This window comes from Perca flavescens, chromosome 16 (assembly GCF_004354835.1).
Source record: "Perca flavescens isolate YP-PL-M2 chromosome 16, PFLA_1.0, whole genome shotgun sequence".
In the NCBI taxonomy this organism is placed as follows: Eukaryota; Metazoa; Chordata; class Actinopteri; order Perciformes; family Percidae; genus Perca; species Perca flavescens.
Window position 1 is genome coordinate 24982505 of NC_041346.1, and position 16286 is coordinate 24998790.

General features: G+C 40.5%; 1 long non-coding RNA gene across 1 annotated transcript; it reads right to left on the reverse strand.

Annotated features, from left to right (window-relative positions):
• Positions 1–329: 329 nt before the first annotated feature.
• Positions 330–6968, reverse strand: LOC114571353 (uncharacterized). The gene is made up of 3 exons (XR_003694636.1): positions 6750–6968; positions 3423–3560; positions 330–2312 (listed from the first exon to the last, which is right to left on the reverse strand). It is a non-coding gene; the product is annotated as an uncharacterized LOC114571353 (long non-coding RNA).
• Between the last annotated feature and the right edge of the window lie 9318 nt (positions 6969–16286).

The following is a 16286-nucleotide window of genomic DNA, read 5'->3' on the forward strand; positions in this document are numbered from 1 at the left end:
ATATGTCGGAGTTTTGTTTATGGCTTCTTCGGGTTTTTTCTGCCCCAAGTGCCCAAAAAAATCTGTCAATACAGCTTTAAGATTAAAAGAATGAAGCTTTTCAGGATTTTTCACATTTTCACAAAATAATCTGTTGCTTTTTAAGTGTCTATCAAACATTTGCTCCACAAATGTCATTTTGGCTCTGTAAGGAAAATCCTGAGGGGAGGATTGAGGTCTCAATGCATCAAGCACATGGAGGCAGAACTCGCTTTATTGGTTTTCAGTGACATAGATGACTTTTACAGAGGCAAAATGATTCCACACAAAAGAAGCATACTCTGTGAATGTACCATATACTTACTTCGGTGGTCCATGTAATGTACATTACATTAGTCTATATATTATAATGTGACCAAATGTAGTATGAGATTTGGGAATGTCATGATGATCAGCTTTAGATTCAGCCGTTAAATCACATATGACCTAACACTGCTGTCTTTCTTGTATTCCTAAGAAAGGCTCATTGATTTGAACATTTTATATATTTGCCATATTGAGATAGCAGAAAATGTTCTTATTAGTAGGCTACTGTGATGATTTCAACCATATTGTGCACATTAAGGCCAGGTCACACCAGAAAGACACACAGCAAAATGTATTTTTGCAAGTTTTTGCTTTATCGCCTTGCTAGAGGCTTGGTGATGTAGTGAGTACTTACAGGTAGGCTATGTTTAGTGAAGTACTGTAGCTAGTGAGCTAATGGCTAACACGCTAGCATTTTTCTATTTTCTCTTTAGGCTACTGTGCCATTTTATTCCCCCCGGCATTTCTTTTTCAGAATTGTACGTCATTTTACTCAATAAAGACGAAGAGGATAACACTAGCGGACATGCTAACTGTCAGTTAGCAAGCTAATTAGCTCAGTCATTTATGAGACAATAAATTCACACAATTTATTAAATTATGGGACATATTTATACCATTGACTTTGGTCTAAATACCTTGTCTCTTTTATAGTGCAGGTTGTACTATAACAGAGGTGGGTTAAATAAAAGTGCATGTGCTAACATGTTACGATAGCTTCCTACATTTTTGATTCCCTGCCTCTCCATTCCTAAAAGGCCAGCCCTCTCAAGACGGCATGCTATTATGGTGCAAAGTTAATCTTGACGCAAAGAATGTGTATGGATGAGAGAATTTCATTGAAATTTCACCACAAAATGTAGCTGTTTTAAATGCTGGTTGGATCAGGCCTTGAAGATGTATGAACAGTCTCAGCAGGGAGCATTTTCCAGGAAAGACATGTAACAGGTCAGGTTGAAGGAGGTTAAGCCAGACTCCATATCCTTATGAATCAGAGGAAATGGAAATGCAAACCACTAACTTTAGTTGTCTCTTGTTCTGTGTTCTTTTATTTACCGTTACTTGTTGTCTAATCTTTTGTTTTCTTCTTCCTCTTCACTTCCCTCGTGTCAGTCACATTTGAGGCGTGTGGCTTCTTGTTTTGCCAAAACATCCTTTGGCTTCGGCATGGATGTTGAAACCAAAGGATGCATGCAACATGTTGTTCAAGTCTGCGAAAACGGACAGGGATTTTTCTTTCTCTTTTTTCCCCCCCTTTGCCGTCCTCTGGAAGCCTGCGAGGACCACCAAAGATGTTGTGCTTCAAACTCAAAATAATTACAATCTCGAGGATGATCCAATCCATCTCGCACCGACTGCGTGTTTCTGTTCCTCCATTCACGTGTGTGTGCACTTCCTCTCAAGCACTATTTCACATATCTTCACATGCGTTTAAAAAAGAGCTTGAATCCCAAAGGCTCAGTGACAGTCATGGGAATCTGAGGCTGCACATCGAACGTAAACTCCCAGTGGCAGTCTGGTGAGAGTCCTCCGGCTGTGAACATGTACGGTATAATTTGTAAAGTTGTGGGCCGTGTCAATTCAGAGGAAATGTTCTCACGCACAGTTTCAGGGTAGAAACAGGTACCCTGAAACATGAGGTGCTGGGATGCAGAAGAGGGGGTACATATACTAAAGACATAAGGTGAAGATCCTGAGCCTTGATTTAACAGCTGAAGTTTTGAAAGCCCAGCGCATATAAAAGCCTGCCATCAACACATATAATCTCTTAGCTGAGCCCATTGAAAGCTGGGTCCCAGGGGTTAATTCTCCCATCACTCCATGTTTGAATCAACTCCTGACTCGCATTGAGATGAAAGCCACAGAGTCCCAGGACCGAGCCTGGACTCCGAAGGCCCGCTGATTCTGGACGACTGGAGCGGATTATTGCATGTTCGTCTCGACGGACCTCCATCGGGACAGGGAAACTGAAAAGAAAAACAATAATTAGAGATAATTGCTTGTGTCCAAACACGGGCGTTAAAGCCCTCCTGCCTCCCATCCCCTTTCGTAGTATGTGAGGTGGAATGAAAGGGACACCCCCCTGTTTTGACAGCTGGGCAGGCGAACATAATTTGTGACAGCTGAACTGAAACGTCTTTAACCGCAGGGACGGACACAGAGAGAGAGAGAGAGAGAGAGAGAGAGAGAGAGAGAGAGAGAGAGAGAGAGAGAGAGCAAGATTTGGGCTGACTGAGAGAGAAATGGTGAGAGAAAGGAAAGGAAGATCAGAAGGATAGGTCCTGCCAAAATGAAAGGAAGAAGATGTCAAAGAAAAAGAGACAGAGGAGAATTGGGCGAAAGTGATTGCCATGTTGACGGGTGGGATTTCAGCATAAAGGGACAAGGGAGGTTTAAAGGGGGGAAATTAGTCACACACCATAAATTTTGAAGAGAGGTAGAATTTAAAATAACCCACGAAAACGACTGGACAAGAGACAGCTTAACATGAAATGCATGCAAGTGGAAATGAGGAGAATATTTAAACAACAGAGCTCGGCTGAACATGGTGTCATGCCAGGTTTGACACATTGGGTTAATTTGCTGCTCCCTGCAGGTGACCCTTGAACTTTGGGGACACGGGGTCAAATTGAACTCAAAGTGAGACAGCCAAAATCATGTTAGTCTGAGGAGCGGGGTCATGGGTCAGCTCTGAGATTCTCAGTATATAGGCCAAAACAAGGACCATATGTGGACGGAAACACATTTGAAACAAAAATAAGTCATGATTTTCCGCCGTCCTCACTTTTCTTCTTTTTTTTCTCCCTCTAGTCGCCTCTCCTCTCGCCCCGATACATTTCGACCCACCGCAGACTTTCTGCCCTAATTCAATAAAGTCGCAAATACTACCGTTAACAGCAAATTGACATAATGTTGGCCGCATGCCCTTTAAATTGTCAGTGACAGAAGTATTCCCAGAGGTGAAATATTAATACAAACACAGGATTTCTTTTCCCAAAATACCCAGCTCCCAAATTCTCCCGTGTTTACTTTTCTCCATGCTCCTAATTTCTGGGAGTGTGAAATGTTATACTTACTGTTGCATTCACCGACAGCGGAGGAATGGAAACCTGGGAGCTGGGAAGGTAATCCTTATGGGGCATCGCTCAGCCATATAAGTAAGTCTCTGTCCTTTCAGTTTCACTTCATAGAAGCCGGAAAGCTCCTTTAACCATCTGGGGAGTTTGAGTAAATCACTGATTAATCACCACTCAGACAGTAAATAAACCGACCATTAATAATTGCTCACTATTTGCTCTGTATTGCCGTTTCTTTCACTGCAGCATCAAATAGAAATGACTGAGATGTGATTTTTTTCCCCAAAAAAAATACATTCAAATATATTCAATATCACATTATTATATTAAAACAATCTTTGCAGTGTGTCAGGCTGAGAACAAGGGTACCCACTCAGTAATTAGTGAGAAAACATGAGCACAAGGTTCATGTAAGAAGGAGGTCGTGAGGATTAATGCTGTCCATTTTGTAATTTGGTCCGCAGGTTCAACATTTTAAGTCTTATTACATTTGATACAACACATTTGTTTCTTATAAATGGGTCTGCTATGAATTGTTTTATTGTGATGTTTATTTCAATATTTATATTATTAATGTATCTATTGCAATATAAGTTCAAATAAGACTTTAATTGATCCCTGGGGGGAATTCAATTGTTACAACAACATACAGTAGTGACAAGCTAAGAGACAATACATAATAAAAGAAAATATAATAAAGGAAAGATTACATAAAAAAAAAAGATGTACCTATAAATATTGACATTGCTATAGTTTTGACTATAAAAGTGGTAGCCTAGTTTTTCCATTTGAAAAACAGGGCTGAAAAGCAGGGCTGGCCCTAGACTTTTGGCGGCCCTAAGCAGGATTTGGTTTGGGGACTCTCCACATTGTAACATGTTGCCACTGCACTTGGCACTAAACCAGCTTGTGTATTGTAAATATTAATTTAAGCACTCATAATGTACACATACGCATGTAAAGACTAGTGTGAGACCTATAGCAGCAACGCTATCTTTAAATAGACCGGCTGTGTTATGAGCTCTATTGTAGGACATTTCAAGCGCTCTTGGGGGCCGTCTGGTAGCAACAGGGCCCCAAGCAGCCGCTTATGGCGCTTTTCCATTACATGGTACCTACTCGCCTCGCCTCGACTCTACTCGCCTTTTTTGGTTTTCCATTACGAAAAAAAGTACCTGGTACCTGCTAACCGGTACTTTTTTTAGTACCTGCTCAGTCGAGGTTCCAAGCGAGCTGAGGCGAGCCGAGAAGGTGACGTGAAACCCTGCAGGCTGCTGATTGGTCGGAAAGAAGCGTCACTGATCACTGCATTGCTAGCGAGAGACTGCATTTTTAAATAGTTTAGCCAGCGGTGTTTTTTTGCTGCCGGAGGCTCCACGCAGAGCTTTCTCCGTAGCATACAAGTGGCCTGATGGTTATACTGGTGCGCTGGTGTGTGCATGTGTGATGTGTGTGTGTCGAGTCGCCGTATGTGTGTGTGTGGGGAGCTAGTGAGCGAGGGAGAAGTGAGAGAGTGACGGCGATTATCTCCCAGCTTAGTAGCGACTCTAGAGTCATATATATGTGAGAGAAACAAAGCGAGTAGCGACTCTAGAGTCATATATATGTGACCACGTTGGGAAATCTGGAGCAGTAAACGTTAACTATCTCTTTGATATCATGTTGTTTACGGAGACGGAGAACCAGGAAATGCGTCGGGGATATGTCAATGGGAAAGCAAGCTACTAAGCCACGCCCACGGCAGTCGCTATGACGACCAGCCACGCTGAGGCGATACTAAAATCTGCAATGGAAAACGGACGCACAGCGAGTCGAGGCGAGTAGAGTCGAGTAGAGTCGAGGCGAGTCGAGCAGGTACCATGTAATGGAAAATTTGTTCGCTTATGGGTCGGGCCGGCTCTGCGTGAAAGCTCACTGTGTGATTCAAACATATTTTTGACACACGAGAACTTGTGTCTGCAATGAATCTACTATATGATATCCCACATTTTAAGCCTTGTTCTTGTTAAAGTAATATAACATTCTGATGAGAACTAAAGCCCCTTATCATATACAAAATGAAACTCTTTTTCCACATTACACGTCCTCCTGCGGTGTGACAAAGCACTGACCCTTACAGAAGACACATGTCATTGCACTCAGAATACAGTTAAATCCACTGTGGTTGCCCTCATAACACACAGGCCCACTATGTGGTTATTTCCAATAACGCGGCAGATGAAGCTGACCTTGCTGTGCTCTCCATGAATGAGCTGAACACCTGCTCCTTGAGGGGCAGCCTGAGGTGAGATACGGGGGTGGCCGGGTTAGCTCTGTTGGTAGAGCAGGCGCACATACAGTATATAGAGGTGTATGCCTCGACGCAGAAGGTCCAGGTAAGGGTTTGAGTCCGACCTGTGACAATTTCCTGCATGCCTTTCCCCTCTCTCTTCCCCTTTCATGTCTACCTGTCCTATCCATTAAAGGCGGAAATGCCCAAAAAAAATATGTACGGGTAAAGTTATCAGAGAGGGGAGGGATGACTTTATTATACAGTTGTTGGCTTACAGTCAATATAAAGAAAATAAGTTAATTGTAGCTGATAGCCACATTAGCTCTGGAAAACAGGGAGAGTCATCTCAGCCTCTATCTGAAACAGTGTGTGAGCGTGTGAGTGTGAGAGACTGTGTGTTTGGGTGTTTTCCACGCAAGTGAGCGGATATTTGCATATGTGAGCTGTCTCCAAGTAACTACACATACCTGTGAGTTTGCTTGTGCATATGGTGTGTGTTAGAGAGAAGTGGAATTGTGTTTTTCCGTGTGTGTGTGTGTGTGTGTGTGTGTGAAGTGTTCCATGTGAGGATGAGTATGTAAATGGGTTATTATGCTAAGGAGGTCTGCAAATCATTTCCTGTGGGCTGACTATTTATCCGATCCCCTTGAGGTTTAGACATTGCAAACTTGTCTGCTTGTGTGTGTGTGTGTGTGTGTGTGTGTGTGTGTGTGTGTGTGTGTGTGTGTGTGTGTGTGTGTGTGTGTGTGTGTGTGTAAGCTAGAAGAAGGGAGACAAAAAGGCAAAATTGAACCTGCATTTTAAGCATACAAAAGCTGACAATTTGCATTTTTCACCGCAAGAAGTTGCACAATAACAAAATGTGAGGACTTTAATCTGAAAGTGACCAGTCCAATCAATTTCAAAGTGTCTGTACAAAAACAGTGAAAACACTGAATGCGTGTGTGTGTGTGTGTGTGTGTGTGTGTGTGTGTGTGTGTGTGTGTGCAGTGTGAGTGCGTTCTGGGTGCATGTGAGTTCACACTCCATGCGCGTCTGCGACCAGTAAACTATACCTTTCATGCACCGGGCTCGCTGGGTGGTGACACTGCTGGCGAGCGAACTAAAAACTGCAAACGACAAAAGCTGGAACAACAGGAAGATAATTCAGATTTGATTGGTTTCACGTGTTCTTCATAAACAACAAAGTTTCCCTGCGCCTCCAGCGTGTTTTCCTGCAAACATGGAATCCATTTGTCCCCCGTCTTCATGCCCTGTAGTTGCACAGGCGCTTACGTCGCAACGCACGCACGCACACACACACACACACACACACACACACACACACACACACACACACACACACACACACACACACACAGTGAAATGAAAGCAGGCACACAGAGCGAGCCCACCACTGTGGCACTGGGATCTTTTGATATACGGTCAGGAACATATTTTCAGCTGCTAAAAATAATCCCGAGGGACTCGGAGAGGGATATGTGAATGAGGCTCGCCAGGTCTGCCTCTCCCGTCAAAATAATGTCCTGACAGAAGCCTGCGTCCTTCGATGTCATTTCAGTGGAGAGTTTTCCTCAGCTACTGCCAATTCCACGCGTGCATGTGACATTTAAAGGGTTGATCCACTCAAATACAAGAAAACACGTTCTTTTCTATAGCTTTTTTAGATATTTGTCTCTGAGAGTAAATTAAGCCTTGTTTGTGGTACTATCATTCATAAAAAAGAAGAATTTTAAACAAAAAAAATGTTTAGAGCAGTTTTTTTGGGGGGGAGTAATACACAGTTTGTCAAGTTTTCCACAGAGACGTTTTCCTTTAAGAAGTGGTTGTCAACCATGGGGTGGGGACCCCTACGAAGGGTCACGAGATGTGATCATACCAGCTACAACATAAAAAAAAAGTTTATTTTCCATACTTTTCTGCAGTCTTTGCTTCTTCTTTTTTTTTTTAAGTTTTACCTCTTTAATCCTCTTACAAATCTTCAAAAAAAAAAAAATCTGAAAAGAGATATTGATTTAGACAGAACTGCTCACAAATAAAGACTATACATGCCACCTGTGACAAGATGTCACATGCACTTTTTTAGTATGATGGGGTCTAAAGTAAAACCTGGTTGGGAACCACTGCCTGAGTGAGTAGTGAGTAAAAACATGTCTTTTTGTAATTAAGGTAAACTAACCATTTAGCGTAAGCTTACATAATGCAACATTTAAAAAAACAAAATGCATAGCTTGGTGCTGATAATTGACTAAATAAAGCAGTAGGTTCATTAGCAATTATAAAAGTTTAAAACTCTCCTGTTCAGCTTCTTAACAGAGAACAGGACACATAACTAAACAGAAGCCTGCTAGTGGAGCAGTCATTTAAAACTAATGCTCTGCAGCCAAACATGGAACAAACTTTTCTTTCATTTTTAGCTGAGAAAGTTTCAAGATTTTGTGGAAATGTGAATAACAGATTTGCATACAATATTTTTCTTATTTCTTTTTCTTTTTGTTGTTGTTGTGTTTTGTTTATTTTCTTTATTATTATTATTATTATTATTATTATTATTATTATTATTATTATTATTATTATTATTATTATTGCAGTTCAACATGGACATGACAGGTTGTTCATTTCAAGGAGACGTTCTTACAATGGACATATTGACACCACTAACAAACACTGACACAAGAAAAAAAAAAAAGGATAACGATGATTAAAAAAAAAGACAAATATACAAAAATCACACACAAAGGGGAAGGGAAGGGAGTGACCACTGTCTACAGAACCATCACTGCAGTATGGTTAACACTACTGCCTCATACATAACGGAACTTCCATACATATCCACAAATGAAGGGGAAAAATATATATATATATATTTATATATATATATATATATATATATATATATATATATATATATATATATATATATATATATATATAAAGCATGTCTCTGCTCATTCTACTGGGAGCCAGGCAATGTGATTTGTTCCCTTACATGATCTAAGAAAGGTCCCCATGCATTTCTCTTCAAAGCAACAGTGCAGGCATAAAGAATCATGGAGTATTTGGAATTTCCCTCAGTGTGAAGAAGATGATCAGTCAGACAGCGTGACATAAATGAGACGATTTGATGCACCTTGAAGCCAAGTGAGATGGAACCAAAGGTGAAAGAGTGCATGTTAAAAGGTTAAATGAATACTTCTGTGTGTGTTAATTAAAAGGGTGGACTGCTGCTGCTGCTGCAACAAAACTGACTCTAAAACCTTTTTCTTTGTCAGTTTTTCTACACTGTCATAACGTGTTGTATCTTTGTGTCATGTCCAAACAAAGCCCTTTGTTGAGTGCAGTGTTACAACAGAATATCCTGACACAATGAGCTCAAGTTGCAGTTTAAACACCAACTTCAGCTGTCTGTGAGTTGTAGGCTATAGAGAGCAAGCCTTTTCGGTCTTATTAGCATGCAGCATATGGGAGGAAGGTGGTGTAACAATGCAAACGCAGTAGGCTCGGTCCACTCACTGCCAGCACAAGGTCAGCGCTAATTACTCTATAGTCTAATCGTGATTTCCAGGGATTATCTGACCCCTTTGGTATTTTTGATTTCAAAAGGAAAATGCCATCTCAGATGTAAAGTAGTTTCCAAATCCGTCCACAAATGTTTAGCTGGGAGCACATGTGGTTCAGTGAGAGGGCCCCCACCTCAGGCCCTCCTGCACAATCAAACCACTTTAGTGGCCTCACAATGCACGCTCATCGTGGAAAAACACGTGACAAAAAAAACACAGACTGAGAGAGAAAGACTCGGTCCAGTCCAGCAGAGATGCAGAAAGATAGAAGGAACACCTGTTGCCCTCACAGAGAGCTTTAATATATTAATATAAATAGAGTCAACTTTATGAACTCTGTTTTTCATTTGCAGTATAGGCCTAAAGAGTTTATTATAGAACGCAGCATCATGTATCAGGATATATTGTAGGCTTCCAAATATAATTTCAACATTTCTTTTGTACATAATTGTAAATAATGCATTGTTGTTGTTTTTCTTTAAAGGATCTCCAGCTGGAAATAATAACGTTTTTTTTCCCCCCTATTATTATTAACCGCATAATTACTGCTAATAACCTATCTTCATAACCTTAAAACTCATATCAGGACTCACGTTCTCGTGGGACTTTGTGGGCAACTAGTTCCACTTTTTCTCCCGCTCTCTTTTTATTTCGGAGTTGTTATCGTTCAACATGTTCCGTAATACTTTCATAAATCGTCTCCAATGCTCCAGAATGGGGAAATAATGGGCCCTGCTGTCGGCCACCCGCATTTTACTGTGCTGTAAAAATAATGAAAGTCATATTGCGCTGCGGTTTCAGATCTGCAGTCTAACGGAGCAAGTTTGAAGGAGGTCCTGAGATGTTTTCTAAATTGCTATGGATTTTCAATTTTTGGAAAGTTGTTTGGGAGTGCGCATGCTTTTTGGAGCAAAGCCGGCAGTTAATTTAGGGGGATTTGAGCAAGTGTTGGGGGGAAAAATATAGGCTATATATTCATATATATATATATATATATATATATATATTTAAAGTTATGGAGCTGTGTACAGTGACATGTCTCTCCAAATAAAAAATAAGTTCATTAACTCGGTTAAAACATGTTTTCCTGCTGTTGATGTGCAGTTTTTTATTCGGGAAGCACCGATTTTTTTTTATTTTTTATACAAAATATCAAATGTCAAATGTCAAAGATATATTCGCGTCTGTTGTAAATATTTGTTGTTCTACATCAATGCCCGTTTTTTCATGTTTTTTATTTATTTAATGTATGTAGAGAAACATTTGACACCAAACATTTTGTTTTTCGCTTCACCCCCCCCCCCCCACCCCACCCTCCACATACTTCCTTTGCAAATAATAATTATATAGGAAAAAGAGAAGAACATTTATTTATTTTTTGCCACTAGAAAAAGTTTTAACCAAATAAATAAACTCCCAAAAAAAAAAAAAGCTCCTGATTCGATCACAATTAAATCAGCAAACAATTTTAATTTAACAAAAAATCAAAAAGTTGTGATTGTGTTTCAGGGTTATTATTTGTGTTCGTGTGTTGTCTGTTAATCGTCATTCGGCGTTGAACACCAAAGCTGCATGCAGACGAAACGAAGACTTTTGAATTAGTTCATTCATTATTAACAAAGTTAGTTAACAAAGAGTTTATTCGTGTGGCAACTTTTTAACAAAAAAGAGTCCATTTATATTTGTTCTGTGAGACAAAAGACATATAAATAGGATTATAAAAAGTAAAAAAAAAATTCAAAGAAAAGTAGTAAGATAAAGTTGATTAAACTGGGGGAATAAAAGTTACGAAGTTACGAATGATCAATGCCAAATGTAACGTAATAACCGGCAGTGATGAACAGGAGAGTTTTAAACCCTGATTTAAAAGAATTTAAAAGAATTTAAAAGAAAACTGCTTTATTCATTGTAAACGACACATATTTTGTAAATATTATAATCACTATTGTTCTTCTTATTATTATTATTATTATGCATTTTTATCCCGTACCTGACCTGACCCTGAGAGAAGGTGTGTTGATTTCCTCAGTGTTTCTGCCCCCGTGTGGTGCAGTGACACTTGTGTTTGTCCTGCAAACACAACCGACAGTAAACGCCTCACTAAACTATTAGAGTTGAAGGATCCTGCAGGGAAAAGGGGGAATAAACACGACATTCTTCTTAATCCGAGTGGATTACTGGCCCAATTATGACCAGTGACCTGTTGTTATTAGCATCACCATTAATAGTAAAGATATATAATGTAATAATGACATATTGCGATTGGTTTATGCTGTTTAGGCGGTCATCCTTTGACGTTTAATGTCGCTTTTAACGCCACACACACAAATGTGAGAAAAGCTGCCAACATGCTAACAATTAGCCTACAATTAAATGATTTTTAAAGTTAATGTTTCTCCTTTTCTTAAAGTATCTCTTCTAAAGTGTCCCCCATGTTTGTTTCAGGCTGTCCACATTCCCTCTGCTAACATTTAATTGGCATGTACTGTAGAGTGGTTTCTGCAGCTGAGAGACAACAAGCACTGGATGTGTGTGTGTGTGTGTGTGTGTGTGTGTGTGTGTGTGTGTGTGTGTGTGTGTGTGTGTGTGTGTGTGTGTGTGTGTGGTGGGGGGGGGGGTAATGCTGAGAATATAAATGTGTTATATCTCTAAGTTTCCAGAACCTTAGAGCCCTCAGATAGAGCCGAGTTTGTCCATAAATCTCCATTTAAAATGAGGTTTTCTTCCAAGGGAGCCTCATTTTTAGTGGATTTTATGACTTCATACATAATTATGATGGTAACTGTACATGATAACAGCTGTGAGAGGAAAGTCAAAACTACAAGCGAAGTTTGCTGCGGGAATGAAACGCACGGGGGAAATGGAAGTTGTTGTTCCGCAGGACCATTTTTATCGTTTAACATTTTAGCAAGATAAGAGGAAGAGTTAGAGGAGGAGGAGGAGGAGCTCAGAAAGACACGACATTCTGAGAGCTAAGTGTCAGATTGTGTTATTGTGCTAAATGAAGGGTGGATGTCTCCACATGCAGGTGGAGGTGAACAGGTAGCATCGGCCTTGTCATCCTCTGTCTCCTCTGTCGCTTATATATGAGGAATTAATGAACATATCTCAGGCAGGCTGGATGCAACCCAGCTAACGATGTATGGTTCCCAGAACGTTCTGGGAACGTTAGTTGTTAGTTGATTTGGTTGCGGGAAAGTTCCCTGAAGAGAAGAGCTATAATGGCTCGTATCCATGTGTTTACAGGCCCAATTGGTTATGCTTAAAAAGCGCACGTTAGGAAGCCGATTGCCCTTAAAAAGAAAACAACGAGGCTGAGCAATTTCTCCCTTGATCGTTCCTGTATTTGGCATTAACCCGTGGAAACAGACTGAAACAGGTCAGAAGTTGTGACAACATAAGTGAGAGCTGGTGAGCGGAGCATATTGTTCATATGACCAGGGCAGCAGTTTATAGTTATCCTAGGTTAAACTGTATTATTCCTGCTGTCTGCTTTTATTAAAGTGAAATATTTTCCTAGAAACGTGCTGGGAGTAATCGTCTCGAAACAATAAAAGAAAGTGAAAACTTGTAACTTTCCACTAATGGGATGCAGCTTTGGGTTTAGCAGAAACCTTGTCTGTCCAAGGATATTTGATTGGATTTATATATATTTTTTTTATAAATTGGATCGTGCAATTAGTGGAAATAAACCTTTCTTTTGCGATAATACACAATGTTATGTTTCCCCCTCCAAACTTGGTTTAAGAACAGGTGTGAAAATATGATACTAAAAAAAAATCACGCTTTTTCTTCTGCATAGCATATATACACTGTCAAATGTTATGTATGACGTCATACCGTTGATTCAGCACAGCGCAGGCCACATGTTGAATATACCCCTGAGCTAGAAAGACTGCAGTGAATGTCAACACAGCTAAGGGGGATTAAATGAGAAGTTGGGAAGTTATTTTGGTCTCAGTTGTTCTCATTTTATTGACAAAAGGCTAATTTGATTTTATGAAAAGCCTATGAGAGTGTTACACTGATTATCTCTTGTCAACATTCCCCCCTTTACAGTAACTAAAAAGTTTTAGTTTGTTACTTTTTCAAAGTGACCAGAACTAATACGGTTTGTGACACATTGTAAAGTTTTAGTCATTTACCTGAATCGATATCAGCGTGTTGACTGTTACAGAGAGATTCATTGCTCCATAATTGGCTAAGAGAGTATTGAGCCAAGCAGAAAATGATCTTGTGGCTAATAAGAAATTAACTCTGGCCCACTCTAATGAGCACTGTGAGAAGCTGTGAGTTTTAAACGCAGTTAAATCTGACTGAAGATTGAAGATTAACCCTCTACCTCTGCTCATGTGTCGGCATGTTGCATGAAGACCTGTGCATGTGCCGGTCCTGTCAAACCACAAGTTCATCAGCAACAACAGCACCGAGGACCCCAGCAGGAATAAGTTTAGTTTCTTAAAGGTTTGTGCTTCCTTCAAAGTTGAAGCAATGCCTGTCATGCAAGCACTGTTCTCTACCTGCTTCTTCTGTGGTGTGCTTCTGTAGATTTCTTTATTTTTATTTTTTAGATTTCTTTATTTAAAAGGGACAACGCACATTAAGCAACATGAGCACAGTGATGTGCTCATGTGATGTGATGGACAATGAGTCCAACATGTAAATGTGCCAGATTTAGCCATGCAGGCATCTGCAGTCCATAGCAGGTGAACAGCTTAAAACAACAGATAGGCTACACTGTATGTGTATTTGTATGTGTATGTGTATTTGTTGTATTGCTGTAGCGGTTACAGCAATACAACAAATACACATAAAAGAAGAAAGACATAGGCATAGACAAGTAAAATGACACAACCACTATTCCAGATTATGACAACTGGCAGGTTGATGGCATGAGAAAAACATAACCCAAGTATCATACACAGTAGACACAGGTAAAAGTGCATAGACACACATTTGAATGCATCAACAACACATAAGCACACACAGAGACACTACTGTAGCGATAAGGACAAACACATTATTCTGGATTATGGCAGCATATTTGATTAGTCAATAACCAATGTTTTATGGATTTAGAGAAGGCTGGAACTCAATGGCATGGCGTACGTCCTGGGTTATGAGGTTATATTGCGGTGGAATAAATAGCATTGCTGTGGCATTATGTACCACGACTGGTTGATTTATGCCGCTTAACGTAAAAGAATGTCCCATTGAGGTGTGCTCCATCACATGCACTTCCCCCTCCCACCGTTGGCAGGTCCAGCAGGAGATGATCCCAAACTTACAGACACTGGTGAGCATGAAAGAGCCTCTGACGGAGATCATGATGGGGCCCAGCATTTGGGTGCAATCAAAGTTGGTGGTGGCTTGGTAGTGATGCCGGCCCATGATTGTGAAAGTGACCCACACACGGGTTAGGAACACTCCTGAGAACAGCAGGACGGCTCCAGTCTTCTCACCGTCCAGCAATCTGTGTGATTGACATGGGACGTGGGGTCGGGTCATCAGGTGGCCCGCTCAGGGCTGCTGTAGGATTTCTGTTGGTGTCCCTTACAGGTCTTTGCACCACCAGGTCAGCCCAGAATCCTTGGTCCATGAGTCCCATGGGTGTCAAATTCCAAATGAGCCTCTCACAGTGAAGTCGAATCAACACTCAGTAACTTGGACGCCCAGGTAGCTGCACGTCATTCCCCCCTCTCTCCCCTTTAATTACTTCAGTTGTCCTAAAAATGACCAAATAATAATCTTAAAAAAACAAAAAAAACATTCAGTAACTATAAAGACACTTACCGGCCAGGAGGACATCTTGTTAACCTATCTATCTATCTATCAGTTAACCTGACTGCACTTGAATTATGTCGGCAGGGGATAAGAACATTGTGAACCTGAAACCAATAAAAAATAATTGAATGATAAGAACATTGTGTACCAGTATCATTCTCCATTTTCAAATGGCAACTCTTTTTTTTTAGCATGTTTGCATGAACTCATGTGGACAACTGTTGAATAATGGCTGCATGCACAAAGGAGTGTGGGTTGGTGAATTATCGCAGAAAGGCTTGTTTGAACAAATTATGGAACAATAGTAATGTAATTAACATACGCCTACACAATAAAACATAAGAATGCCGTCAAATGATGGCACTATACAATAAACTCCCCATACGGTTCATATTTGAGATAGGTATGAGACATGTCAGCAGTCCCCAGTGAACACAATGTGAGTATTAACACCATGAGAGAAGATTTGGTAGAGGCAGAAAAATAAAAAGAAAGGGAGATTCCTGCACGCATGGAACGTGATCCGAAATCCACCTTGTCACATGTCATTTCACACACACGTCACCCATCTGCGCTGCTATGCATAACTTATCAGCGACAGCTCATGCTGCGATAGCTGAACAGATCAGTCTAGCATGTTAAGTGGAGGGGCTTAAAAACACATCACGCTATACGTGTTACAGTCAGAGGCTAAACGAGCTGCACACAAGGTGAAACCCACACGTAACACGCAGCTGAAAGAGCCTTTTATTTCACACAGGGTGTCTGCTAAAGCTGCCTGTTCTTTCAGTGTATGGCAAGCCATTCTCTGTATTAGTTTAACTCTCCTTTTATGGTTGTGTGACAAAGCTGAATTTCTATTAGACTTGCTAATCTAATATTCTCATGTATTAGTAGCCTACTTAGTGTGTCTCCTGCATAGGCCGCAGCAGAGCAAACAGCTAGACATGTGTGTGCGCTACAGTAAAAAAAAAAAAAAAAAAAAAAACTATGTTCATGAATTATTAATTCCGAATGCAAACACTGTGACATGCAAACATGTTTTCAGTTGAATTTCATAGCAGTCTGCTCTTCTCCCAGCGGACAGCTTGCATTTGCCTACATAAAAGCACATCCGCACTGTATTGCGTGTAACAAGCATGCCAATGCGGAAAGCAGCATCATATGCCGCTTATGGCAAAGCAAAACAAAAGGTCTTCAGAGGGAAACAAGCGAGTATCAAACACACAACGCCAGTGGCTGATCAAA